Genomic DNA, 14233 nt, shown 5'->3' on the forward strand with positions numbered 1-14233 from the left:
ACAGGAGGACGGGGAGTGTAGGTGTTACAGAGATAGGGAGGGTGTGACAGAGGGGTTTGAACAGGAGGAAGGGGAGTGTAGGGGTTTCAGGGATAGGGAGGGGTTTGAACAGGAGGAAGGGGAGTGTAGGGGTTTCAGAGATAGGGAGGGGTTTGAACAGGAGGACGTGGAGTGAATGGGTTATAGGGATAGGGAAGGGATGACAGAGGGGTTTGAACAGGAGGACAGGGAGTGTAGGGGTTACAGAGATAGGGAGGGGTTTGAACAGGAGGAGGGGGAGTATAGGGGTTACAGTGATAGGGAGGGGTTTGAACAGGAGGACAGGGAGTGTAGGGGTTACAGGGATAGGGAAGGGGTTTGAACAGGAGGACGGGGAGTGTAGGGGTTACAGGGATAGGGAAGGGGTGACAGAGGGGTTTGAACAGGAGGACGAGGAGTGTAGGGGTTACAGAGATAGGGAGGAGTTTGAACAGGAGGACGTGGAGTGAATGGGTTATAGGGATAGGGAAGGGGTGACAGAGGGGTTTGAACAGGAGGACAGGGAGTGTAGGGGTTACAGAGATAGGAGGGTATTGAACAGGAGGACTGGGAGTGTAGGGGTTACAGGAATAGGGAAGGGGTTTTGAACAGGAGGACGGGGAGTGTAGGGGTTTCAGAGATAGGGAGGGGTTTGAGCAGGAGGAAGGGGAGTGTAGGGGTTTCAGAGACTAGGGAGGGGTTTCAACAGGAGGCCGGGGAGTGTAGGGGTTACAGAGATAGGGAGGGGTTTGAACAGGAGGACAGGGAGTGTAGGGGTTTCAGAGATAGGGAAGGGGTTTGAACAGGAGGACGTGGATTGTAGGGTTTACAGATATAGGGAGGGGTTTCAACAGGAGGACGGGGAGTGTAGGTGTTACAGAGATAGGGAGGGGTTTGAACAGGAGGACAGGGAGTGTAGGGGTTACAGGGATAGGGAAGGGGTTTGAACAGGAGGACGGGGAGTGTAGGGGTTACAGGGATAGGGAAGGGGTGACAAAGGGGTTTGAACAGGAGGACGTGGAGTGAATGGGTTACAGAGATAGGAAGGGGTGACAGAGGGGTTTGAACAGCGAGGACGAGGAGTGTAGGGGTTACAGAGATAGGGAGGGGTTTTGAACAGGAGGAAGGGGAGTGTAGGGGTTACAGAGATAGGGAGGGGTTTGAACAGGAGGACGAGGAGTGTAGGGGTTACAGAGATAGCGAGGGGTTTCAACAGGAGGACGGGCAGTGTAGGGGTTACAGAGATAGGGAGGCGGTGACAGAGGGGTTTGAACAGGAGGAAGGGGAGAGTAGGGGTTTCAGAGATAGGGAGGGGTTTGAACAGGAGGACGAGGAGTGTAGGGGTTACAGGGATAGGGAAGGGGTGACAGAGGGGTTTGAGCAGGAGGACGAGGAGTGTTGGGGTTACAGAGATAGGGAGGGGTTTGAACAGGAGGAAGGGGAGTGTAGGGGTTACAGAGATAGGGAGGGGTTTGAACAGGAGGACGAGGAGTGTAGGTGTTACAGAGATAGGGAGGGGTTTCAACAGGAGGACGGGGAGTGTAGGGGTTACAGAGATAGGGAGGCGGTGACAGAGGGGTTTGAACAGGAGGAAGGGGAGTGTAGGGGTTTCAGAGATAGGGAGGGGTTTGAACAGGAGGATGAGGAGTGAATGGGTTACAGGGATAGGGAAGGGGTGACAGAGGGGTTTGAATAGGAGGACGGGGAGTGTAGGGGTTTCAGAGATAGGGAGGGGTTTGAGCAGGAGGAAGTGGAGTGTAGGGGTTTCAGAGATAGGGAGGGGTTTCAACAGGAGGACGGGGAGTGTAGGGGTTACAGAGATAGGGAGGAGTTTGAACAGGAGGAAGGGGAGTGTAGGGGTTTCAGAGATAGGGAGGTGTTTCAACAGGAGGACGGGGAGTGTAGGGGTTACAGAGATAGGGAGGGGTTTCAACAGGAGGACGGGGAGTGTAGGGGTTACAGAGATAGGGAGGGGTTTGAACAGGAGGACTGGGAGTGTAGGTGTTACAGAGATAGGGAGGGGGTGACAGAGGGGTTTGAACAGGAGGACAGGGAGTGTAGGGGTTTCAGAGATAGGGAGGGGTTTGAACAGGAGGAAGGGGAGTGTAGGGGTTTCAGAGATAGGGAGGGGTTTGAACAGGAGGAAGGGTAGGGGTTTCAGATTTAGGGAGGGGTTTGAACAGGAGGACGTGGAGTGAATGGGTTACAGGGATAGGGAAGGGGTGACAGAGGGGTTTGAACAGGTGGACGAGGAGTGTAGGGGTTTCAGAGTTAGGGAGGGGTTTGAGCAGGAGGAAGGGGAGTGTAGGGGTTTCAGAGATAGGGAGGGGTTTCAACAGGAGGACGGGGAGTGTAGGGGTTACAGAGATAGGGAGGGGTTTGAACAGGAGGACAGGGAGTGTAGGGGTTTCAGAGATAGGGAAGGGGTTTGAACAGGAGGACGTGGATTGTAGGGTTTACAGATATAGGGAGGGGTTTCAACAGGAGGACGGGGAGTGTAGGTGTTACAGAGATAGGGAGGGTGTGACAGAGGGGTTTGAACAGGAGGAAGGGGAGTGTAGGGGTTACAGAGATAGGGAAGGGGTGACAGAGGGGTTTGAACAGGAGGAAGGGGAGTGTAGGGGTTACAGAGATAGGGAAGTGGTGACAGAGGGGATTGAACAGGAGGACAGGGCGTGTAGGGGTTACAGAGATGGGGAGGGGTTTGAACAGGAGGACAGGGAGTGTAGGGGTTACAGAGATAGGGAGGGCTTTGAACAGGAGGACGGGGAGTGTAGGGGTTACAGAGATAGGGAGGGGTTTGAACAGGAGGACGTGGAGTGAATGGGTTATAGGGATAGGGAAGGGGTGACAGAGGAGTTTGAACAGGAGGACAGGGAGTGTAGGGGTTACAGAGATAGGGAGGGCTTTGAACAGGAGGAAGGGGAGTGTAGGGATTACAGAGATAGGGAGTGGTTTGAACAGGAGGACGAGGAGTGTAGGGGTTACAGAGATAGGGAGGGGTTTCAACAGGAGGACGGGGTGTGTAGGGGTCACAGAGATAGGGAGGCGGTGACAGAGGGGTTTGAACAGGAGGAAGGGGAGTGTAGGGGTTTCAGAGATAGGGAGGGGTTTGAACAGGAGGACGAGGAGTGAATGGGTTACAGGGATAGGGAAGGGGTGATAGAGGGGTTTGAACAGGAGGACGGGGAGTGTAGGGGTTTCAGAGATAGGGAGGGGTTTGAGCAGGAGGAAGTGGAGTGTAGGGGTTTCAGAGATAGGGAGGGGTTTGAACAGGAGGACGGGGAGTGTAGGGGTTACAGAGATAGGGAGGAGTTTGAACAGGAGGAAGGGGAGTGTAGGGGTTTCAGAGATAGGGAGGTGTTTCAACAGGAGGACAGGGAGTGTAGGGGTTACAGAGATAGGGAGGGGTTTCAACAGGAGGACGGGGAGTGTATGGGTTACAGAGATAGGGAGGGGTTTGAACAGGAGGACTGGGTGTGTAGGTGTTACAGAGATAGGGAGGGGGTGACAGAGGGGTTTGAACAGGAGGACAGGGAGTGTAGGGGTTTCAGAGATAGGGAGGGGTTTGAACAGGAGGAAGGGGAGTGTAGGGGTTTCAGAGATAGGGAGGGGTTTGAACAGGAGGAAGGGTAGGTGTTTCAGAGATAGGGAGGGGGTTGAACAGGAGGACGTGGAGTGAATGGGTTACAGGGATAGGGAAGGGGTGACAGAGGGGTTTGAACAGGAGGACGAGGAGTGTAGAGGTTTCAGAGATAGGGAGGGGTTTGAGCAGGAGGAAGGGGAGTGTAGGGGTTTCAGAGATAGGGAGGGGTTTGAACAGGAGGACAGGGAGTGTAGGGGTTTCAGAGATAGGGAAGGGGTTTGAACAGGAGGACGTGGATTGTAGGGTTTACAGATATAGGGAGGGCTTTCAACAGGAGGACGGGGAGTGTAGGTGTTACAGAGATAGGGAGGGTGTGACAGAGGGGTTTGAACATGAGGAACGGGAGTGTAGGGGTTTCAGGGATAGGGAGGGGTTTGAACAGGAGGAAGGGGAGTAGGGGTTTCAGAGATAGGGAGGGGTTTGAACAGGAGGACGTGGAGTGAATGGGTTATAGGGATAGGGAAGGGATGACAGAGGGGTTTGAACAGGAGGACAGGGAGTGTAGGGGTTACAGAGATAGGGAGGGGTTTGAACAGGAGGAGGGGGAGTGTAGGGGTTACAGAGATAGGGAGGGGTTTGAACAGGAGGACAGGGAGTGTAGGGGTTACAGGGATAGGGAAGGGGTTTGAACAGGAGGACGGGGAGTGTAGGGGTTACAGGGATAGGGAAGGGGTGACAGAGGGGTTTGAACAGGAGGACGAGGAGTGTAGGGGTTACAGAGATAGGGAGGAGTTTGAACAGGAGGACGTGGAGTGAATGGGTTATAGGGATAGGGAAGGGGTGACAGAGGGGTTTGAACAGGAGGACAGGGAGTGTAGGGGTTACAGAGATAGGGAGGGGTTTGAACAGGAGGACTGGGAGTGTAGGGGTTACAGGAATAGGGAAGGGGTTTGAACAGGAGGACGGGGAGTGTAGGGGTTTCAGAGATAGGGAGGGGTTTGAGCAGGAGGAAGGGGAGTGTAGGGGTTTCAGAGATAGGGAGGGGTTTCAACAGGAGGACGGGGAGTGTAGGGGTTACAGAGATAGGGAGGGGTTTGAACAGGAGGACAGGGAGTGTAGGGGTTTCAGAGATAGGGAAGGGGTTTGAACAGGAGGACGTGGATTGTAGGGTTTACAGATATAGGGAGGGGTTTCAACAGGAGGACGGGGAGTGTAGGTGTTACAGAGATAGGGAGGGGTTTGAACAGGAGGACAGGGAGTGTAGGGGTTACAGGGATAGGGAAGGGGTTTGAACAGGAGGACGGGGAGTGTAGGGGTTACAGGAATAGGGAAGGGGTGACAGAGGGGTTTGAACAGGAGGACGAGGAGTGTAGGGGTTACAGAGATAGGGAGGGGTTTGAACAGGAGGAAGGGGAGTGTAGGGGTTACAGAGATAGGGAGGGGTTTGAACAGGAGGACGAGGAGTGTAGGGGTTACAGAGATAGCGAGGGGTTTCAACAGGAGGACGGGCAGTGTAGGGGTTACAGAGATAGGGAGGCGGTGACAGAGGGGTTTGAACAGGAGGAAGGGGAGAGTAGGGGTTTCAGAGATAGGGAGGGGTTTGAACAGGAGGACGAGGAGTGTAGGGGTTACAGGGATAGGGAAGGGGTGACAGAGGGGTTTGAGCAGGAGGACGAGGAGTGTTGGGGTTACAGAGATAGGGAGGGCTTTCAACAGGAGGACGGGGAGTGTAGGTGTTACAGAGATAGGGAGGGTGTGACAGAGGGGTTTGAACAGGAGGAAGGGGAGTAGGGGTTTCAGAGATAGGGAGGGGTTTGAACAGGAGGACGTGGAGTGAATGGGTTATAGGGATAGGGAAGGGATGACAGAGGGGTTTGAACAGGAGGACAGGGAGTGTAGGGGTTACAGAGATAGGGAGGGGTTTGAACAGGAGGAGGGGGAGTGTAGGGGTTACAGAGATAGGGAGGGGTTTGAACAGGAGGACAGGGAGTGTAGGGGTTACAGGGATAGGGAAGGGGTTTGAACAGGAGGACGGGGAGTGTAGGGGTTACAGGGATAGGGAAGGGGTGACAGAGGGGTTTGAACAGGAGGACAGGGAGTGTAGGGGTTACAGAGATAGGGAGGGGTTTGAACAGGAGGACTGGGAGTGTAGGGGTTACAGGAATAGGGAAGGGGTTTGAACAGGAGGACGGGGAGTGTAGGGGTTTCAGAGATAGGGAGGGGTTTGAGCAGGAGGAAGGGGAGTGTAGTGGTTTCAGAGATAGGGAGGGGTTTCAACAGGAGGACGGGGAGTGTAGGGGTTACAGAGATAGGGAGGGGTTTGAACAGGAGGACAGGGAGTGTAGGGGTTTCAGAGATAGGGAAGGGGTTTGAACAGGAGGACGTGGATTGTAGGGTTTACAGATATAGGGAGGGGTTTCAACAGGAGGACGGGGAGTGTAGGTGTTACAGAGATAGGGAGGGGTTTGAACAGGAGGACAGGGAGTGTAGGGGTTACAGGGATAGGGAAGGGGTTTGAACAGGAGGACGGGGAGTGTAGGGGTTACAGGAATAGGGAAGGGGTGACAGAGGGGTTTGAACAGGAGGACGAGGAGTGTAGGGGTTACAGAGATAGGGAGGGGTTTGAACAGGAGGAAGGGGAGTGTAGGGGTTACAGAGATAGGGAGGGGTTTGAACAGGAGGACGAGGAGTGTAGGGGTTACAGAGATAGGGAGGGGTTTCAACAGGAGGACGGGCAGTGTAGGGGTTACAGAGATAGGGAGGCGGTGACAGAGGGGTTTGAACAGGAGGAAGGGGAGAGTAGGGGTTTCAGAGATAGGGAGGGGTTTGAACAGGAGGACGAGGAGTGTAGGGGTTACAGGGATAGGGAAGGGGTGACAGAGGGGTTTGAGCAGGAGGACGAGGAGTGTTGGGGTTACAGAGATAGGGAGGGGTTTGAACAGGAGGAAGGGGAGTGTAGGGGTTACAGAGATAGGGAGGGGTTTGAACAGGAGGACGAGGAGTGTAGGGGTTACAGAGATAGGGAGGGGTTTCAACAGGAGGACGGGCAGTGTAGGGGTTACAGAGATAGGGAGGCGGTGACAGAGGGGTTTGAACAGGAGGAAGGGGAGAGTAGGGGTTTCAGAGATAGGGAGGGGTTTGAACAGGAGGACGAGGAGTGTAGGGGTTACAGGGATAGGGAAGGGGTGACAGAGGGGTTTGAGCAGGAGGACGAGGAGTGTTGGGGTTACAGAGATAGGGAGGGGTTTGAACAGGAGGAAGGGGAGTGTAGGGGTTACAGAGATAGGGAGGGGTTTGAACAGGAGGACGAGGAGTGTAGGTGTTACAGAGATAGGGAGGGGTTTCAACAGGAGGACGGGGAGTGTAGGGGTTACAGAGATAGGGAGGCGGTGACAGAGGGGTTTGAACAGGAGGAAGGGGAGTGTAGGGGTTTCAGAGATAGGGAGGGGTTTGAACAGGAGGATGAGGAGTGAATGGGTTACAGGGATAGGGAAGGGGTGACAGAGGGGTTTGAATAGGAGGACGGGGAGTGTAGGGGTTTCAGAGATAGGGAGGGGTTTGAGCAGGAGGAAGTGGAGTGTAGGGGTTTCAGAGATAGGGAGGGGTTTCAACAGGAGGACGGGGAGTGTAGGGGTTACAGAGATAGGGAGGAGTTTGAACAGGAGGAAGGGGAGTGTAGGGGTTTCAGAGATAGGGAGGTGTTTCAACAGGAGGACGGGGAGTGTAGGGGTTACAGAGATAGGGAGGGGTTTCAACAGGAGGACGGGGAGTGTAGGGGTTACAGAGATAGGGAGGGGTTTGAACAGGAGGACTGGGAGTGTAGGTGTTACAGAGATAGGGAGGGGGTGACAGAGGGGTTTGAACAGGAGGACAGGGAGTGTAGGGGTTTCAGAGATAGGGAGGGGTTTGAACAGGAGGAAGGGGAGTGTAGGGGTTTCAGAGATAGGGAGGGGTTTGAACAGGAGGAAGGGTAGGGGTTTCAGATTTAGGGAGGGGTTTGAACAGCAGGACGTGGAGTGAATGGGTTACAGGGATAGGGAAGGGGTGACAGAGGGGTTTGAACAGGTGGACGAGGAGTGTAGGGGTTTCAGAGTTAGGGAGGGGTTTGAGCAGGAGGAAGGGGAGTGTAGGGGTTTCAGAGATAGGGAGGGGTTTCAACAGGAGGACGGGGAGTGTAGGGGTTACAGAGATAGGGAGGGGTTTGAACAGGAGGACAGGGAGTGTAGGGGTTTCAGAGATAGGGAAGGGGTTTGAACAGGAGGACGTGGATTGTAGGGTTTACAGATATAGGGAGGGGTTTCAACAGGAGGACGGGGAGTGTAGGTGTTACAGAGATAGGGAGGGTGTGACAGAGGGGTTTGAACAGGAGGAAGGGGAGTGTAGGGGTTACAGAGATAGGGAAGGGGTGACAGAGGGGTTTGAACAGGAGGAAGGGGAGTGTAGGGGTTACAGAGATAGGGAAGGGGTGACAGAGGGGTTTGAACAGGAGGACAGGGCGTGTAGGGGTTACAGAGATGGGGAGGGGTTTGAACAGGAGGACAGGGAGTGTAGGGGTTACAGAGATAGGGAGGGCTTTGAACAGGAGGACGGGGAGTGTAGGGGTTACAGAGATAGGGAGGGGTTTGAACAGGAGGACGTGGAGTGAATGGGTTATAGGGATAGGGAAGGGGTGACAGAGGAGTTTGAACAGGAGGACAGGGAGTGTAGGGGTTACAGAGATAGGGAGGGCTTTGAACAGGAGGAAGGGGAGTGTAGGGGTTACAGAGATAGGGAGTGGTTTGAACAGGAGGACGAGGAGTGTAGGGGTTACAGAGATAGGGAGGGGTTTCAACAGGAGGACGGGGAGTGTAGGGGTCACAGAGATAGGGAGGCGGTGACAGAGGGGTTTGAACAGGAGGAAGGGGAGTGTAGGGGTTTCAGAGATAGGGAGGGGTTTGAACAGGAGGACGAGGAGTGAATGGGTTACAGGGATAGGGAAGGGGTGACAGAGGGGTTTGAACAGGAGGACGGGGAGTGTAGGGTTTTCAGAGATAGGGAGGGGTTTGAGCATGAGGAAGTGGAGTGTAGGGGTTTCAGAGATAGGGAGGGGTTTGAACAGGAGGACGGGGAGTGTAGGGGTTACAGAGATAGGGAGGAGTTTGAACAGGAGGAAGGGGAGTGTAGGGGTTTCAGAGATAGGGAGGTGTTTCAACAGGAGGACGGGGAGTGTAGGGGTTACAGAGATAGGGAGGGGTTTGAACAGGAGGACGGGGAGTGTAGGGGTTACAGAGATAGGGAGGGGTTTGAACAGGAGGACTGGGAGTGAAGGTGTTACAGAGATAGGGAGGAGGTGACAGAGGGGTTTGAACAGGAGGACAGGGAGTGTAGGGGTTACAGAGATAGGGAGGGGTTTGAACAGGAGGAAGGGGAGTGTAGGGGTTTCAGAGATAGGGAGGGGTTTGAACAGGAGGAAGGGTAGGGGTTTCAGAGATAGGGAGGGGTTTGAACAGGAGGACGTGGAGTGAATGGGTTACAGGGATAGGGAAGGGGTGACAGAGGGGTTTGAACAGGAGGACGAGGAGTGTAGGGGTTTCAGAGATAGGGAAGGGTTTGAGCAGGAGGAAGGGGAGTGTAGGGGTTTCAGAGATAGGGAGGGGTTTCGACAGGAGGACGGGGAGTGTAGGGGTTACAGAGATAGGGAGGGGTTTGAACAGGAGGACAGGGAGTGTAGGGGTTTCAGAGATAGGGAAGGGGTTTGAACAGGAGGACGTGGATTGTAGGGTTTACAGATATAGGGAGGGGTTTCAACAGGAGGACGGGGAGTGTAGGTGTTACAGAGATAGGGAGGGTGTGACAGAGGGGTTTGAACAGGAGGAAGGGGAGTGAATGGGTTACAGGGATAGGGAAGGGGTGACAGAGGGGTATGAACAGGAGGAAGGGGAGTGTAGGGGTTACAGAGATAGGGAAGGGGTGACAGAGGGGTTTGAACAGGAGGAAGGGGAGTGTAGGGGTTACAGAGATAGGGAAGGGGTGACAGAGGGGTCTGAACAGGAGGACGGGGAGTGTAGGGGTTTCAGAGAGAGGTAGGGGTTTGAGCAGGAGGAAGGGGAGTCTAGGGGTTTCAGAGATAGGGAGGGGTTTCAACAGGAGGACGGGGAGTGTAGGGGTTTCAGAGATAGGGAAGGGGTTTGAACAGGAGGACGTGGATTGTAGGGTTTACAGATATAGGGAGGGGTTTCAACAGGAGGACGGGGAGTATAGGGGTTACAGAGATAGGGAGGGGGTGACAGAGGGGTTTGAACAGGAGGACAGGGAGTGTAGGGGTTTCAGAGATAGGGAGGGGTTTGAACAGGAGGAAGGGGAGTGTAGGGGTTTCAGAGATAGGGAGGGGTTTGAACAGGAGGAAGGGTAGGGGTTTCAGAGATAGGGAGGGGTTTGAACAGGAGGACGTGGAGTGAATGGGTTACAGGGATAGGGAAGGGGTGACAGAGGGGTTTGAACAGGAGGACGAGGAGTGTAGGGGTTACAGAGATAGGGAGGGGTTTGAACAGCAGGACGGGGAGTGTAGGGGTTACAGAGATAGGGAAGGGGTGACAGAGGGGTTTGAACAGGAGGAAGGGGAGTGTAGGGGTTACAGAGATAGGGAAGGGGTGACAGAGGGGTTTGAACAGGAGGACAGAGAGTGTAGGGGTTACAGAGATAGGGAGGGGTTTGAACAGGAGGACAGGGAGTGTAGGGGTTACAGAGATAGGGAGGGGTTTGAACAGGAGGAAGGGGAGTGTAGGGGTTTCAGAGATAGGGAGGGGTTTGAACAGGAGGAAGGGTAGGGGTTTCAGAGATAGGGAGGGGTTTGAACAGGAGGACGTGGAGTGAATGGGTTACAGGGATAGGGAAGGGGTGACAGAGGGGTTTGAACAGGAGGACGAGGAGTGTAGGGGTTTCAGAGATAGGGAAGGGTTTCGACAGGAGGACGGGGAGTGTAGGGGTTACAGAGATAGGGAGGGGTTTCGACAGGAGGACGGGGAGTGTAGGGGTTACAGAGATAGGGAGGGGTTTCGACAGGAGGACGGGGAGTGTAGGGGTTACAGAGATAGGGAGGGGTTTGAACAGGAGGACAGGGAGTGTAGGGGTTTCAGAGATAGGGAAGGGGTTTGAACAGGAGGAAGGGGAGTGTAGGGGTTTCAGAGATAGGGAGGGGTTTGAACAGGAGGACGTGGAGTGAATGGGTTACAGGGATAGGGAAGGAGTGACAGAGGGGTTTGAACAGGAGGACGAGGAGTGTAGGGGTTTCAGAGATAGGGAGGGGTTTGAACAGGAGGACGTGGAGTGAATGGGTTACAGGGATAGTGAAGGGGTGACAGAGGGGTTTGAACAGGAGGACGAGGAGTGTAGGGGTTACAGAGATAGGGAGGGGTTTGAACAGCAGGACGGGGAGTGTAGGGGTTACAGAGATAGGGAAGGGGTGACAGAGGGGTTTGAACAGGAGGAAGGGGAGTGTAGGGGTTACAGAGATAGGGAAGGGGTGACAGAGGGGTTTGAACAGGAGGACAGAGAGTGTAGGGGTTACAGAGATAGGGAGGGGTTTGAACAGGAGGACAGGGAGTGTAGGGGTTACAGAGATAGGGAGGGGTTTGAACAGGAGGAAGGGGAGTGTAGGGGTTTCAGAGATAGGGAGGGGTTTGAACAGGAGGAAGGGTAGGGGTTTCAGAGATAGGGAGGGGTTTCAACAGGAGGACGGGGAGTATAGGGGTTACAGAGATAGGGAGGGGGTGACAGAGGGGTTTGAACAGGAGGACAGGGAGTGTAGGGGTTTCAGAGATAGGGAGGGGTTTGAACAGGAGGAAGGGGAGTGTAGGGGTTTCAGAGATAGGGAGGGGTTTGAACAGGAGGAAGGGTAGGGGTTTCAGAGATAGGGAGGGGTTTGAACAGGAGGACGTGGAGTGAATGGGTTACAGGGATAGGGAAGGGGTGACAGAGGGGTTTGAACAGGAGGACGAGGAGTGTAGGGGTTACAGAGATAGGGAGGGGTTTGAACAGCAGGACGGGGAGTGTAGGGGTTACAGAGATAGGGAAGGGGTGACAGAGGGGTTTGAACAGGAGGAAGGGGAGTGTAGGGGTTACAGAGATAGGGAAGGGGTGACAGAGGGGTTTGAACAGGAGGACAGAGAGTGTAGGGGTTACAGAGATAGGGAGGGGTTTGAACAGGAGGACAGGGAGTGTAGGGGTTACAGAGATAGGGAGGGGTTTGAACAGGAGGAAGGGGAGTGTAGGGGTTTCAGAGATAGGGAGGGGTTTGAACAGGAGGAAGGGTAGGGGTTTCAGAGATAGGGAGGGGTTTGAACAGGAGGACGTGGAGTGAATGGGTTACAGGGATAGGGAAGGGGTGACAGAGGGGTTTGAACAGGAGGACGAGGAGTGTAGGGGTTTCAGAGATAGGGAAGGGTTTGAGCAGGAGGAAGGGGAGTGTAGGGGTTTCAGAGATAGGGAGGGGTTTCGACAGGAGGACGGGGAGTGTAGGGGTTACAGAGATAGGGAGGGGTTTGAACAGGAGGACAGGGAGTGTAGGGGTTTCAGAGATAGGGAAGGGGTTTGAACAGGAGGAAGGGGAGTGTAGGGGTTTCAGAGATAGGGAGGGGTTTGAACAGGAGGAAGGGTAGGGGTTTCAGAGATAGGGAGGGGTTTGAACAGGAGGACGTGGAGTGAATGGGTTACATGGATAGGGAAGGGGTGACAGAGGGGTTTGAACAGGAGGACAGGGAGTGTAGGGGTTACAGAGATAGGGAGGGGTTTGAACAGCAGGACGGGGAGTGTAGGGGTTACAGAGATAGGGAAGGGGTGACAGAGGGGTTTGAACAGGAGGAAGGGGAGTGTAGGGGTTACAGAGATAGGGAAGGGGTGACAGAGGGGTTTGAACAGGAGGACAGAGAGTGTAGGGGTTACAGAGATAGGGAGGGGTTTGAACAGGAGGAAGGGGAGTGTAGGGGTTTCAGAGATAGGGAGGGGTTTGAACAGGAGGAAGGGTAGGGGTTACAGAGATAGGGAGTGGTTTGAACAGGAGGACAGGGAGTGTAGGGGTTACAGAGATAGGGAGGGGTTTGAACAGGAGGAAGGGGAGTGTAGGGGTTTCAGAGATAGGGAGGGGTTTGAACAGGAGGAAGGGTAGGGGTTTCAGAGATAGGGAGGGGTTTGAACAGGAGGACGTGGAGTGAATGGGTTACAGGGATAGGGAAGGGGTGACAGAGGGGTTTGAACAGGAGGACGAGGAGTGTAGGGGATACAGAGATAGGGAAGGGTTTGAGCAGGAGGAAGGGGAGTGTAGGGGTTTCAGAGATAGGGAGGGGTTTCGACAGGAGGACGGGGAGTGTAGGGGTTACAGAGATAGGGAGGGGTTTGAACAGGAGGACAGGGAGTGTAGGGGTTTCAGAGATAGGGAAGGGGTTTGAACAGGAGGACGTGGATTGTAGGGTTTACAGATATAGGGAGGGGTTTCAACAGGAGGACGGGGAGTGTAGGTGTTACAGAGATAGGGAGGGTGTGACAGAGGGGTTTGAACAGGAGGAAGGGGAGTGAATGGGTTACAGGGATAGGGAAGGGGTGACAGAGGGGTATGAACAGGAGGAAGGGGAGTGTAGGGGTTACAGAGATAGGGAAGGGGTGACAGAGGGGTTTGAACAGGAGGAAGGGGAGTGTAGGGGTTACAGAGATAGGGAAGGGGTGACAGAGGGGTCTGAACAGGAGGACGGGGAGTGTAGGGGTTTCAGAGAGAGGTAGGGGTTTGAGCAGGAGGAAGGGGAGTCTAGGGGTTTCAGAGATAGGGAGGGGTTTCAACAGGAGGACGGGGAGTGTAGGGGTTTCAGAGATAGGGAAGGGGTTTGAACAGGAGGACGTGGATTGTAGGGTTTACAGATATAGGGAGGGGTTTCAACAGGAGGACGGGGAGTATAGGGGTTACAGAGATAGGGAGGGGGTGACAGAGGGGTTTGAACAGGAGGACAGGGAGTGTAGGGGTTTCAGAGATAGGGAGGGGTTTGAACAGGAGGAAGGGGAGTGTAGGGGTTTCAGAGATAGGGAGGGGTTTGAACAGGAGGAAGGGTAGGGGTTTCAGAGATAGGGAGGGGTTTGAACAGGAGGACGTGGAGTGAATGGGTTACAGGGATAGGGAAGGGGTGACAGAGGGGTTTGAACAGGAGGACGAGGAGTGTAGGGGTTACAGAGATAGGGAGGGGTTTGAACAGCAGGACGGGGAGTGTAGGGGTTACAGAGATAGGGAAGGGGTGACAGAGGGGTTTGAACAGGAGGAAGGGGAGTGTAGGGGTTACAGAGATAGGGAAGGGGTGACAGAGGGGTTTGAACAGGAGGACAGAGAGTGTAGGGGTTACAGAGATAGGGAGGGGTTTGAACAGGAGGACAGGGAGTGTAGGGGTTACAGAGATAGGGAGGGGTTTGAACAGGAGGACAGGGAGTGTAGGGGTTACAGAGATAGGGGGGGGTTTGAACAGGAGGACGGGGAGTGAATGGGTTACAGGGATAGGGAAGGGGTGACAGAGGGGTTTGAACAGGAGGACAAGGAGTGTAGGGGTTACAGAGATAGGGGGGGTTTGAACAGGAGGACGGGGAGTGAATGGGTTACAGGGATAGGGAGTGGGTGAC

The sequence above is a fragment of the Hypanus sabinus genome, unplaced genomic scaffold (genome assembly GCF_030144855.1).
Source record: "Hypanus sabinus isolate sHypSab1 unplaced genomic scaffold, sHypSab1.hap1 scaffold_1002, whole genome shotgun sequence".
Classification (NCBI taxonomy): domain Eukaryota; kingdom Metazoa; phylum Chordata; class Chondrichthyes; order Myliobatiformes; family Dasyatidae; genus Hypanus; species Hypanus sabinus.